This window comes from Cupressus sempervirens, chromosome 10, assembly GCF_028749045.1.
Source record: "Cupressus sempervirens isolate cs-2001-9-10 chromosome 10, ASM2874904v1, whole genome shotgun sequence".
Taxonomy (NCBI): domain Eukaryota; kingdom Viridiplantae; phylum Streptophyta; class Pinopsida; order Cupressales; family Cupressaceae; genus Cupressus; species Cupressus sempervirens.
This window is the reverse complement of record NC_143127.1, coordinates 982086344-982100020: the sequence shown is the minus strand read 5'-3', so window position 1 is coordinate 982100020 and position 13677 is coordinate 982086344. Positions and strand designations below refer to the sequence as shown.

Below are 13677 nucleotides of genomic sequence, written 5' to 3'. Positions count from 1 at the left end.
TTTTGATTTCGAGCATTGATGTCAACTCTGAGGAAGAACAGAAGCATTATCTTAGCCAATATGGTTGCTCCTTCTAGGGTTTCAGCTTCTGCTCAATAGTTGGTGAAAGCTCGAATTCATAGGAACTAAATCACAATGTGCTAACTATTTGATGCTTTCACTGGCTTTTAATAGTCATCGATAATCACCCCCATCTCATCACACGCTTCACCGCAATTATTTCACTTACGACACTCCTGTTGGAGTAATTGCCAGCCTTCCCCTTCAGTATTCATGACGTGGCTTAACTGCCTCCTGTGTTGTATAAGTCTAGTGGTTGTAGCGGGCATTAATAGGTCGATCTTTTGGTGCAATGACAACTCTACCTTGTAACAAGTGGTATTAGAGCTTGGTCACAGGTTTGAATCTCCTTGGGTAACACTAAGGGGGGAATTGTTGGACTAACCGCCAGCCTTCCCCTTCGGGATTCGTGACATGGCTTAACTGCCTCCTGTGTTGTATAAGTCTAGTGGTTGTATTAGGCATTAACAGGTCGATCTTTTGGTGCAATGACAACTCTAGCTTTTAACAACTCCCTCTACCTCGTTAAATCATCATCTGTTGGCAAATTCGCAATGATTTTCAAATGTTAAATGCAGATTTTGGAAATCCTTCTTTACGATCTTTGCCCACCACAAATGTCAGTGACCACTTCGAGAGTATGTCCACCACCTCATTACCTTGTCTTTTGATATGAGAGATTTTTTAAACCTTTCAAAGTGTGAGAGTTCTTTTTGAATGACATTAATAAAATTCTGTATATGCCATGCTTGAAAAGATCTCACTATAATTGCCTTTAAGGAATCACCCTCTAAATGCAACTTCTTAATAGCCAACCTCCTACCAAGCTTTATTGCTTGTAACACTGCCAACCCCTTAACTACATTATTAGATCGATTTTTCAATTCTTTTTGCTTCGATACTCAAAATATAACCCTTACCATCTCTAGCAACACATCCAATTCCTGATGGTCTAACGAGGCCTCATCAAAGTTTATATTTATCTAGCCTTCCTCAGGTTTACTCCATCTAATATCTACTTTTTTATCATCTACTGGATGTACTTAACTCTTCCCATTAACGAGCCATTCCAATATTGTAAATTGCTTGCGAAACACTAATAAGAATAGTAATAGTAGAGCTAGTTTAGATATCCATTGCTTATGCACTACTAGTTTCTCAACGCAGTGGTTTATGGATCAATTGTGACCATTGAGTATGTAGATGTAAATCCTCTATAGACAACTCATTTTGAAACCTTCATAGACTTGTAGCATCAACTTGTTACCAATCAACATCTTGAAGTATTATGGTAAAATAATGAATGTGTTATTAAACAAAGATCGTGAATGACACACACACACACACACACACACACACACAAGAGAATGTTTCTATAATGAGCAAGAGAGAGGAAATAGAAACATGTTTGTAGAGTGAAAAAGAAAGTTTCCATAATGAACATAAGGAGTTTATGAAAACATTACAAAAAGAGTGACCATTAGAAAAAGATAGAAGAGATAGTAAATAGAAACTATCTAATATTGTAATACCCTCCCTTAATGGTCAATCTATCTTAAAAAAATCAGAAATTTGCATGTCCTCAAAAAGCGTAAAAGGCAGCCTCAAGTTGATTAGAGAGGTCTACATGTTCTGCAATGTTGGTCAGCGCTAGCATTGACTGTGGTAGGACGAATCTTTGTATCCAGACCAAGTGCCTCAAGGTGACGATACTTGAAGATCGTCATTTTTCTCTGCATCTAGGTGTTGTAGTTCTTTTCGTTGAAATGCTGACTACCTTCCAGCATGAGATTGGTGAGAGATGCCATTGCACATTTTTCAATGAAAAAGCGTGAAAAATCTAAGATGGCACGAACTTCGAGATAGATTGATGTAAAACCTAGAAAATTTGGATAGACACCTAGATAAGAGCTCGAAAAACCCTCAAAGAATTTGAAATTAGATTTTGAACCACTGGCTCAAAAATTGAGGCACAAAAAACAATGCACCCACAAAAAATTTAGACTAACTTAGTTGAGATCTGCAAAAGCCCACCAAGACTATTCAAAAAATTTGTTAATTTGACACAGGAATAGAGGGTTTTAAAAAAAACGCAGTCGGACTAAAAACTTGAAAAAAATTGCAGAGTTCTTGAATAGAGGGCAGATTTGAAAAAAAAGGCAGATTTTAAACCATGCAACACAAAGAAAATTCCAAAAAGACGCCCAATCTCTAGTCAGGTTTGGAGGAAAAAAAATGCAAATTTTGAACACACTCAGGCAAATATTTTGAAACTTTTGAACTAATAATTTCAAAAAAATTAATTTTTTTGAAGAGGCCAGGACTTTGCTCTGATACCATATTGGTAAAATAATGAACGTGTTATTAAACAAAGATCATGAATGATCTATATATACAATATACAAGAGACTGTTTCTATAACGAGCAAGAGAGAGGAAATTGAAACATTCTTGTAGAGTGAAAAAGGAAGTTTCCATAACGAACAGGAGTTTATGGAAACATTACAAAAAGAGTGACCATTAGAAAAAGACGAAAGAGAGAGTAAATAGAAACTATCTAATATCGTAATATGAAGTGACCATCACCTTTGTGTGTCACAATATTTATTTGCGTGAACTCTCAACATGTTGCAAAAGCAAGTCAAAACCAATAGTCACTATCAATCATGGATAACTTGACAAAATCCTAGATTTGTTGTCTTTTAGAGCATGCATATTAGTTGCATTAGGAACATTTGCAATTTTGCACTTGTTGTTTTAATGAATTGTGCACATGCTCAATAATATTCTCGTGCTTCTTATTAAATCTAATTGAGCACATGTTTGCACATTCATTCTATAGCTTAAGTTTACTTAGTTGAGTCTAAATTTAGGTTAATTTAGTCTAGTTGGTCTCCAATTTGCATATTGTTCATATCATGCACTTCTAGTTTGCATATCTAAGTTCTAGTTTACTATTTTTAGTAATAGTCAGCTTTTGATTTTTTTTAGTACTCTTGCTTTTTATAATGCAAGTCATTCATTCCTTGTAATGTATCTTAGTTCATTGTATTGTGCAATCAATACAAAATTTTAGGGTTGCTATATAGCACATTATCTTTGCTTGATTTCTTTTGCATGATAGGTGTTTTGGTTGCAGATGATCCTTGACTCCCGTGGTGTTTCATTAACTTCGACATTGTCACAATCCTAGATATGGTGCTCGCCTACACATAATCAAGCAAATCATGTGCAGCAACATATTACTTCAATGGCATACTTTGCAATGCATGCACTCCATAATGCAACTCAATGCAAGTCAATAGTTAAGAAGGCACTCTTAAACAAATGAAGAATATAATTCAAGCATTGCAAGCATTCCATTGTTGGCTAAATCATCAAATGATATGCATCAACCAAACAAATTGCATAATAAGACTTGTAGGGAAAGCCATATCAATAGAGCATCATCCATGAGGTGAAAGAGAAAATCTATTGAGATGGAAGAATGCACAACACAAGGCATAATGTATTTGGATTCTTGCAATCAATCAAAAATGGGACACACCCACATAGCAATTGCTCTAACACAGCTACCTTCCAGGATAACCTAACATCGACCTAAAATGATAGCTACATAGTGTGTTGAATAGAAAAGTATTTAAGAAGTGTGTTTAGATCTTAGAACCAAAAGGGTGATGGAATGATAAAGAATGGTTTAAAACTGATATTCATATCTGGCAACATAACCAAATGCTAGCCAAAACTTATTGCTGTTGTTCACTTGACCATTCAGTCCAGCCTTTGCTTGAGACCGCCAAGAGAAGAGAACCCCAAATGCAATTTGATCTGGTGTGCTGATGGATATATTGCCCAATGCTCGTTCAATCATAGTGACCTCACATATACACTTAGTTACTCGGGTTTGCCATTTATTCACTATTTTGGTTTGACCATCCGTTTGTGGGTGATAGCTAGTACTGGGAGTCAACTTTGTACCTGTCAATCTGAAAACCTCCTGCCAAAAGGTGTTGAGAAACTTGCTGTCCCTATCACTCACAATAGTCTTGGGTAATCCATGAAGACGAAAAACCTGTCGAAAGAACAACTCGACCACCGAAGAGGCTGACTAATCCGCAACAATAGCAAAGAAGTGCGCAAACTTAAGTCAATTTGTCTACCACCACAAAAATGCAATCTCTACCCTGGACCCTTGACAACCCTCCTGATAAAATCCATGGAGATACTCTCCCAGCTCTGAGCTAGAATAGGGAGAGGCTGAAGAAAACCTGCGGGAAAGCCCTGTTTTGACTTGTTCTGCTGACAAGTCTGGCACTATAACATGCTGCAATACATCGTCCTTTAGCCCCTTTCATGAGAATCTTTATCTAATCTGCTTGTAGGTTTTAAAAAAACCTGGGTGCCTCGCTGAAGGTGCATCATGTATAGTGCGCATAATATCCCTTTTAAGTTTAGAGCTTGGTACTAGGTAGATTCTATTCGTATAATATATAATATCATTCATTACCTTGTATCCATCATCTTGAAGTATACCATGCATAATTTGACATGCGTGAGTATTTTTAGAATACCTCACTAACAATTGGGATCTCCAATCTGTTGATACCTCGGAAATGGTACAACACTCTATCCCATTGGCCTTAGCTCTATTGCTGAGTCAACTAATGCAGAATGACTATGAGAAGAAGAAGAAGAAGAAGAATAAGAATATTAAATTTTTATACATTATGATTACTTGGCTTGAAGTTGAAACAATGAAACTTGAACTAGCTGTTATAATTCATGGATAATGATTTACTTTTAAGTTTTAAGTTTTAATGTTTTTAATCACTGACGTTGAATTTGAAAATTGAAACATATGATGCTATGATCTTTAATATTTATTCATGATGTTATGATTACAACTTAGTAACTCATGTGTTTAAAGTTTATTCCTATGGTGTTTTTGTTGTTTAAATGATTAACTTAGTTTACATCATATGATTTTATGAGACTCTATGCTTTTAGGCTTCATAAATATGTCTATATATAATTTTTGTACGAACGAACCCAAAACCCTTTCCAAAATTTTGTTGCACTGGCGAACCAGTTCTTCAAATCCATATTTTGAACCGAATTCGAATTGGTAAGTAAGCATATACATATAGACACAACCACACACGAACACCATGATTCACACAACACTGTGAATCTTACTTTAACACATTTACAAATTAGCTGAATGCATAGTTATGGTCACCCTTTTAAGGGACAAGTAGTTCTTCTTCACTCCTCTTGCCTCCTAGCTCTCTAAAAACTCAATACCAGAAATGAATCAACCTTATAATCAACTCATGCTCATGAGTGAATAGGAGGCTTGCTATAAAGGCATGCAAGACTGTCCCATGCAACCAATATTGAATGGACAAGCATTGATGACATATGCATTTTATGTTAAATCTATAACTTCGATATAATACTGATCTGATTGCACAAGATCATACAGATCTATTCTTGCATGGAAGGCCTATAAATAATTGCTCCTTGTCTAAGGCATGATTGGCATTTCTCTTGGATAATGGTATTTAAGTTTGAACTAAACTAATCATAGTTAGTTTGGATAACAAACAATTACTATCCCTCCTTGGCGCCGATTATGAGAAATCAGTTAAGCGTAGACATAGATAGGGTCATGTCCCATCAAGGGACATGCCCTTTGGTTGCCTTATTTATATGGGGTTTGGTTCCAATTAAATGACACACAAAAAGAACATAGTTCACTCCTTTAAGCAAGTCTGCCCCATACGAATCCTTGCAGAAATAAAACATTTCAGAATAATAAATATATTATTGACATCTCTTCATACAAGTCTGATCAAAGGAAGATCATCTTCAGCAAGAATTGAAGAAGATATTATCTCAGTTTGATCACATAGAATTTGCAGAAACTTTACATGGTATTAGAGCTCTGGCAGTCAAACCTAGGCTTTGCAAATTGACAATCAGACTTGATATATCTAGCAACATCTTTCTATCTTCAATGGCAAGCACAATCAGACCCAAGGACATATTTGATGGGAAAGAACACTTCGTTGCTTGGAAATTCAGAATTATGATGATTCTTGAAGATAATGATGTGAACAGTATGTTGATTCAACATCCAAGCAACCCGTTGTTGAACCTAATAAAACTATCTGGAGTAACGAAAACATAAAAGCCATGCAGATCATATTCGATGGAGTGAGAAATGAATAGTACCTATGCTAATGAAACATCAAACAACATTTCATATGATGGATGCATTATTAAATGCATATGAGGTTAACAATGCGACTAGAACCCTTGCACTCAAAAGGCAACTAAATCATATACAGATAAAGAAGGGAGAATCTATGAACTCTTACTTCCTAAGGGTGGCTAGTCTAAGAGATGAACTTGCAAGTATAGGGACCATAATTGAAGACAAGGAACTAACACTTATGGCTATAGATGGATTATCAGATTCATGGGAAACATTCTCACAAGGAGTAAGTGCTAGAGACAATCTGCCAAACTTTAATAGACTTAAAGGAGATTGCTTGCAAGAAGAATCTGGGAATCTTAAGAAAGGAGGAAGATTGAAAATTGAAGAGGAAGAACTTCATGTTGTCAATACAAATTCCTATAAAGGTAAGAAGAAGCACTTCAAGAAGGATCTATCCAAAATAAAATGCTTCAAATGTGAAAAATTCGGACACTATAGATCTAATTGCCTTGAGAATACAAAGCAACAAGTGAACTGTACTAACATTACTAGGGAAGAAGATAACTATGATCTTGAGAATCATGTATTGATGGATGCCCTTGCTGATCTGCTGTAGTTTTTAAATTAATAAACTATATTTTCCTGTGATTTCTTTGATGGTCTTTGAGAATAGACAGAAGTTGCAGAAGGTTTTGTTTTTGTTTTGTGTTTTTTGATAGTTTTCACAATAGTAATGAATAATGAACAATAAACATGAGAGGAGACTGAAAATAAATAAGAGCATAGAGCCAAATCAGAATTGCTATAAATCATACCAGACAGATTTCTGATTTATAAAGCCAAATAATAAATCCAATGCAGTTCCAAGGAGCTTACATCCAACAATGATGCCAAATTGCTGCAAATGGCGGCCCTAAGACTGCAAGGAATCACGTCTCAGCTGAAAGAATCAATCTGCAACGCTGAAACCATAAATCTGTAACCTGAATCCACAATAAAGAATGGCGTACTCTATCCCTGATAGCAATGCACACTGTCTGAAGAATCCAATGCCAATAACTGCTGAAGGCTACGTCCCAGCCAATCTAGAACCTGGGGTTTGCGTCCCAGATGAAGAATTGCTCTCTCAGAGCCAATTCACAAAAACAAGTTTTTCAATAAGCAAAAGATAATAAGAAATTAGGTCTCCATCTCCTTATATCCCTTTCCAATTGTAAATTGAACCCTAAAGGGAAATTACACTTTGCCCTTTAAATAAAATATAATAAAATAACATTTTCCCAATTAAAGTCGTCCATGCTATAGGAAAAACATTACTTTATTAAAATTCCATAGCTGAAGGCACCAAAAAGTCTACATATAGTAAAAATCATGTATAATAATTCGAGACCTTTCCAACAAGCTATAACACATAGGTGTACCTGATCAACTGAAGCCAAAATCCCCTTATTACTCCAAAATGGTTATATTATTAACCTTATTTTAATTTATTTAATCACCAACTTAGGAAATATTTAAATATATTAAAATATTTCCCAAATGGTCCCGAAAGGCCCAAAATGACCAATCAAACATGAATCTGACCTTGTCACCTGTCTGTGACTGATGTCGGACAAGATGGGTCAACTGGCAGTCCATCCCTAAAATCTAGGGATGCTCCTAAAAAGTAGGAGACAGCCGCAATCAACTAAAATTGAGTCCCAATGACTCCCCTACTGTGTGCACCTTTGAGAGAACTGTCACTGAACTGGGAGTTCCTCCTAAAAAATAGGAGATGCACTCTAAGTCTCCAAAACGTTCGTTGAGGTCTCCAAATGCCTCCTAGACCACTCCTAGTCAATCCCTACAAATTAGGAATCCCTCCTAAATTGTAGGAAACTGTTGTCTACTGCTCCAAACTACTTGGGAAGCTCATGCATGACTCTCAAAGCCCCTGGGTTGGTTCCCTCTATGCTCTGCTGGCCTATGGGAACTAGATAATAGACCAACCTTGCTAGAAATGTTGTCACTAAAGAAGGGCAAAAATTGGGGACATGACAGTCCTTCCTTCCCAAAGATTGCTTGTCCTCAAGCAATGTCAATCCAATTCCACAAACATTAGGCAAGTCCATACCATAACCAAGAATGATCCCAGGGTCCCAAGCCATCCTGGAAGGTTTGTAGTTCCATCTTCTAGAAACACTGTCCTGCACTGCACCCAAACAAGTAGCCTCATGAAAACCCCCTGAAGGAATAGCAATCAAATACTGTACCAACTTTGTCAACTCCTCAATGAATTGCTCTCCGAAAGAACCAAATTGGAACACTAAAGGCGGAAACTCTAGTAAGCCTACATTGGCTTCCACATCCTCAACTATTGAACTGCAAATCCAAGTGATTCCAGGATTCCAAATCCGCCTCAAAAGGGAACCACCATGCTGACGCTTCGTCACTCTGATATAAATATTAGTGAACCACAAGTTGTAAAGCAATTCATTAGGACCCTGAAGCACCAATGTATCAATGAGACCAGGGCCCGGATCCCAAACCAAAATACCAAATGTACTGAATGAGATGAAGAAGTATCTCAACTGCACTCCATGAAACATACATAGAATGAAGCAGACCAGCAAGGTGTGAAAGTGAACTCCCATAAACCAGTATTCCAACCCACATGACCACCGAACAATGTTGCTATAATTCTGACCAGCAACTCGAATGATATCATAGACGTCATCATACCAATTCCAAACAACAAATGTCCCAAAGAAACACTCCTCAATGCCCTCATACTGAATCATGGATGTAGTCAATGCCAAGTCAAGTAGTAAATGATTCCAGCTTGGACAGCCACTAGTCCATAAGGAATCGAAGACTATGGAATCACCAATCAACAAGGATACCACTACCATATCAATGGATGTAGATGACAAATTCGAAGATGAAGTATGTATGCCATCATGAGAAAAACCAAAGCATGTGTCATTTGTACCCAACATTATAGGATTATCAGTTCTTGAATCTCATATCGATCTGAGAAATGTTGCTCCACCCAACCACTGTGCTACTCTGATGTAAACATCTATATACCAAAAGTGAAGCAACTCAATATGAATCCACTGAAGAAATGCCCAACACATGTTGATACCAAGATCCCAAATCTTTGCACTGACACATCCCTCCAGCATGTTGATACTCATTATGTTGTTGTTATGAAACTGTACCTCATCCAACCAACTAAGAACTTCACTCCAAATGATGCCACAATTACTACCAACAACCAATGCTGTTAGGAATTCACAAATGAGCCAATCATCGGCAAGGAAAGTTTGTTGAATACTTTTCCAACTCTTCCAAACAGCTGCTGCAACTTTACCTATATTTCCACAAATTAGTGTGCCTTTATTAAAGGTTGTTAAGTAAATGTTTTGTTTAACTATGTAACCAACGAAGTCCCTTATATTCTGATCTTGAAAGCCCAATGTAATATTTAAAAAGTCTGAATCTTCAATCAAAAGGTACATCGCTGCCCTATCATATGGAAGAGGTGATAAACCCATTGATGATTGAGAGATGTTTCTAATTTTCAACAAAGACAAGCTCTTTGTGGCTGGTCCACTAGGTATGCAACTTAATATGTCATCAACTCTTGGTAGGGAAGGATCAACTTCACACATGAACACCCCAACTTGAATGTAACCAACCCAAGGTTCAAAGTTTGACTCATGAGATGAAAGAGAATTGCTGTTCAAAGTCAGAAAATCAGAAGTATGTTCATACCTTTCCACAATGTTTTTGCGTTCTTCTCTTGCCTCTCCTTCCAAGGTAGGTGACTCCTCTAAAGGTGCTGGTCCATGGGGTGTGTTCAAACGAATATAACATGTCCCATTAACTGCCTTAGCTGCCCAAAATCTGATCCATGCCTCTATCTCCATAACTGATATGTTTTCCATTACTAACAAACTCCAAGGTGTAGTATGCCAAACAAACCAAACATTATCAAAATGCAATATCTTCTTAGTAAGCAGCCTCTTAGTCTCCCTAATCATCTCTTTAAGACAAGATGTTTCATATGATCTTAACAATTGTCCTTTCATTGTAGATGATGCATGACTAACCAAATCAGAATCAATAATGTTCCATTCCACACAAATGAAAATAACACTTGTGGCTGGTCCATCAAGTGTGAAACTAATATCATCATTGTTTGGAGCCTTTAAGGGGCTCTTTAAAAGAGGAACGTCATAAACTTCATGATGCAAACTAGACCAAACTGAGTTTTCTAAATCATAACTCTTTTCCTCTTCACACATCTCAACATGCTCATCTTGTGGACTTACCTCAAGAAGCTCTTCCCTTGTATGCTCAACATCCTCACTTTCTTTCCTTGGAAGAAATAAGGATCTAATGTATGACTCTCTTTGTCTTCTTGCATTATCAAGCTGATTGCATCTTTCCTTGACCTCTTGTAAGTGTTGTCTTGCTTGGGCAGCAAGCATCTTGGCCTTCTTAGCTCTATGTGACCATCCATTGCACGTCTCTTGAGCCTTTTTCACATCTTCCAAGGTGGGTAAACACAATCAAAACCTTTGTGGTTTGAATCCACAATATAAATCTCATGTGCAACACACTTAACTTGAGTACCATCATAGGAAGACTCAACAACCTCATTACCTTCATGTGAAATGGATGATACCACATGACTAGAGCTACTATTGCAAAAATTAGAATAGGGATCAGACCTTGGAGACATGCTTTCAGCATCCCTAATAGACTGATCCATGATTGTAATCTCTTCCATTTTGTGATCAACTTGATGAATCAATGGTGTGCTATGTGTCTCCTCCTGATCTAGAGTTATTTCTTCTTTAGGAATCCCACATGATGACTGACTTTTGTTTTTCATAGGCAGCAAGTCAAATGATAACACATCTTCATGCCTTTCTTTTGCATACCCTGCAAGTGACTGATCCGTTATGGTGTTTTTATCATGAACATGGATAGATTGACACAAATCTTCTTTCTCACATGAAAACATATCATCAATTATGGCATGGTATTCCTTTTTTGCAAGCTTAACCTTATGACAAATTTTTGGATGCATGTCAATGTAATCTTTGAAATGAAAGTTCTCCCTAACATATTGAGGAAGAGTATTATACTCCTCAAGTATGCTAATTACTTCCGTTTTCTTGTCTAGTGGCAATGGATCCTTTCTAGAAGAAGATGATGATCCACTAGCATGTCCAAATTTTCTTGACATAGAATCATTGAACTGCTGCAATTGAAGCTTGAATTTTTGTTGTGACTGTTCCCATTCTTTCCACAGGGTTATATCTTTTAACAATTTTGCCATAATGAACTACCACGCTGACCAACTGAAACTAACATGCCAGAGCAAAAATCGACTTTGTACTGCTAATATGAATTATCAAAACTTTTGATCGAGTACCCAGATGCCAAAATGAATTATCAAATTTTTTTTAGCCAGTACCCAGATGCTGAAATGAATTATCAAAACCTTTTATCCAATACCCAGATGCCAAAACGAATTATCAAAACTTTTAAGCCAGTGCCTAGATGCTGAAATGAATTATCAAAACTTTTTATTCAATACCCAGATGCCGAAATTTGTTGTGACAAATTCTCACAAACTCTACAGGCTGGCAGGATGTAGGCTCTGATAGCACTGAAAGATCCCTGATGGATGCCCTTGCTGATCTGCTGTGGTTTTTAAATTAATAAACTATATTTTCCTGTGATTTCTTTGATGGTCTTTGAGAATAGACAGAAGTTGCAGAAGGTTTTGTTTTTGTTTTGTGTTTTTTGATAGTTTTCACAATAGTAATGAATAATGAACAATAAACATGAGAGGAGATTGAAAATAAATAAGAGCGTAGAGCCAAATCAGAATTGCTATAAATCATACTAGACAGATTTCTGATTTATAAAGCCAAATAATAAATCCAATGCAGTTCCAAGGAGCTTACATCCAACAATGATGCCAAACTGCTGCAAATGGCGGCCCTAAAACTGCAAGGAATCACGTCCCAGTTAAAGAATCAATCTGCAACGCTGAAACCATAAATCTGCAACCTGAATCCACGATAAAGAATGACATACTCTATCCCTGATAGCAATGCACACTGTCTGAAGAATCCAATGCCAATAACTGTTGAGGGCTACGTCCCAGCCAATCCAAAACCTGGGGTTTGCGTCCCAGATGAAGAATTGCTCTCTCAGAGCCAATTCACAAAAACAAGTTTTTCAATAAGCAAAAGATAATAAGAAATTAGGTCTCCATCTCCTTATATTCCTTTCCAATTGTAAATTGAACCCTAAAGGGAAATTACACTTTGCCCTTTAAATAAAATATAATAAAATAACATTTTCCCAATTAAAGTCGTCCATGCTATAGGAAAAACATTACTTTATTAAAATTCCATAGCTGAAGGCACCAAAAAGTCTACAGATAGTAAAAATCATGTATAATAATTCGAAACCTTTCCAACGAGCTATAACACATAGGTGTACCTGATCAACTGAAGCCAAAATCCCCTTATTACTCCAAAATGGTTATATTATTAACCTTATGTTAATTTATTTAATCACCAACTTAGGAAATATTTAAATATATTAAAATATTTCCCAAATGGTCCCAAAAGGCCCAAAATGACCAATCAAACATGAATCTGACCTTGTCACCTGTCTGTGACTGATGCCAGACAAGATGGGTCAACTGGCAGTCCATCCCTAAAATCTAGGGATGCTCCTAAAAAGTAGGAGATAGTTGCAATCAACCAAAATTGAGTCCCAATGACTCCCCTACTGTGTGCACCTCTGAGAGAACTGCCACTGAACTGGGAGTTCCTCCTAAAAAATAGGAGATGCACTCTAAGTCTCCAAAACGTTCGCCGAGGTCTCCAGATGCCTCCTAGACCACTCCTAGTCAGTCCCTACAAATTAGGAATCCCTCCTAAATTGTAGGAAACTGTTGTCTATTGCTCCAAACTACTTGGGAAGCTCATGCATGACTCTCAAAGCCCCTGGGTCGGTTCCCTCTATGCTCTGCTGGCCTATGGGAACCAAATAATAGACCAACCTTGCTAGAAATGTTGTCACTAAGGAAGGGCAGAAATTGGGGACATGACAATCTGGAACCTTCAGAGCAAGCAAAAGATCGAAAAGATTTTCTAGTTATGCAACAAACATGAGTGATTTGTCTAAATTAGAACCAACCAATGTTTTAGATGCTATAAACATACAATTGCAAGAATGCCATGACGGAAGAATATCAATCCATTATGAAGAATTATGTTTGGGAAATTGTTCCAAGACTTGAAGGAAAATCCGGTTTCTTCTAAGTGGATATTTAAATTCAAGCATACTGCTGATGGTAGCATTGAAAAATATAAA

General features: G+C 36.9%; 1 protein-coding gene across 2 annotated transcripts in view; it reads left to right on the top strand.

Moving 5' to 3' along the window:
• Positions 1-13677, top strand: part of LOC149537261 (Met-10+ like family protein / kelch repeat-containing protein) — a 151461-nt gene that overhangs the window by 25295 nt on the left and 112489 nt on the right. The window lies entirely within an intron of this gene.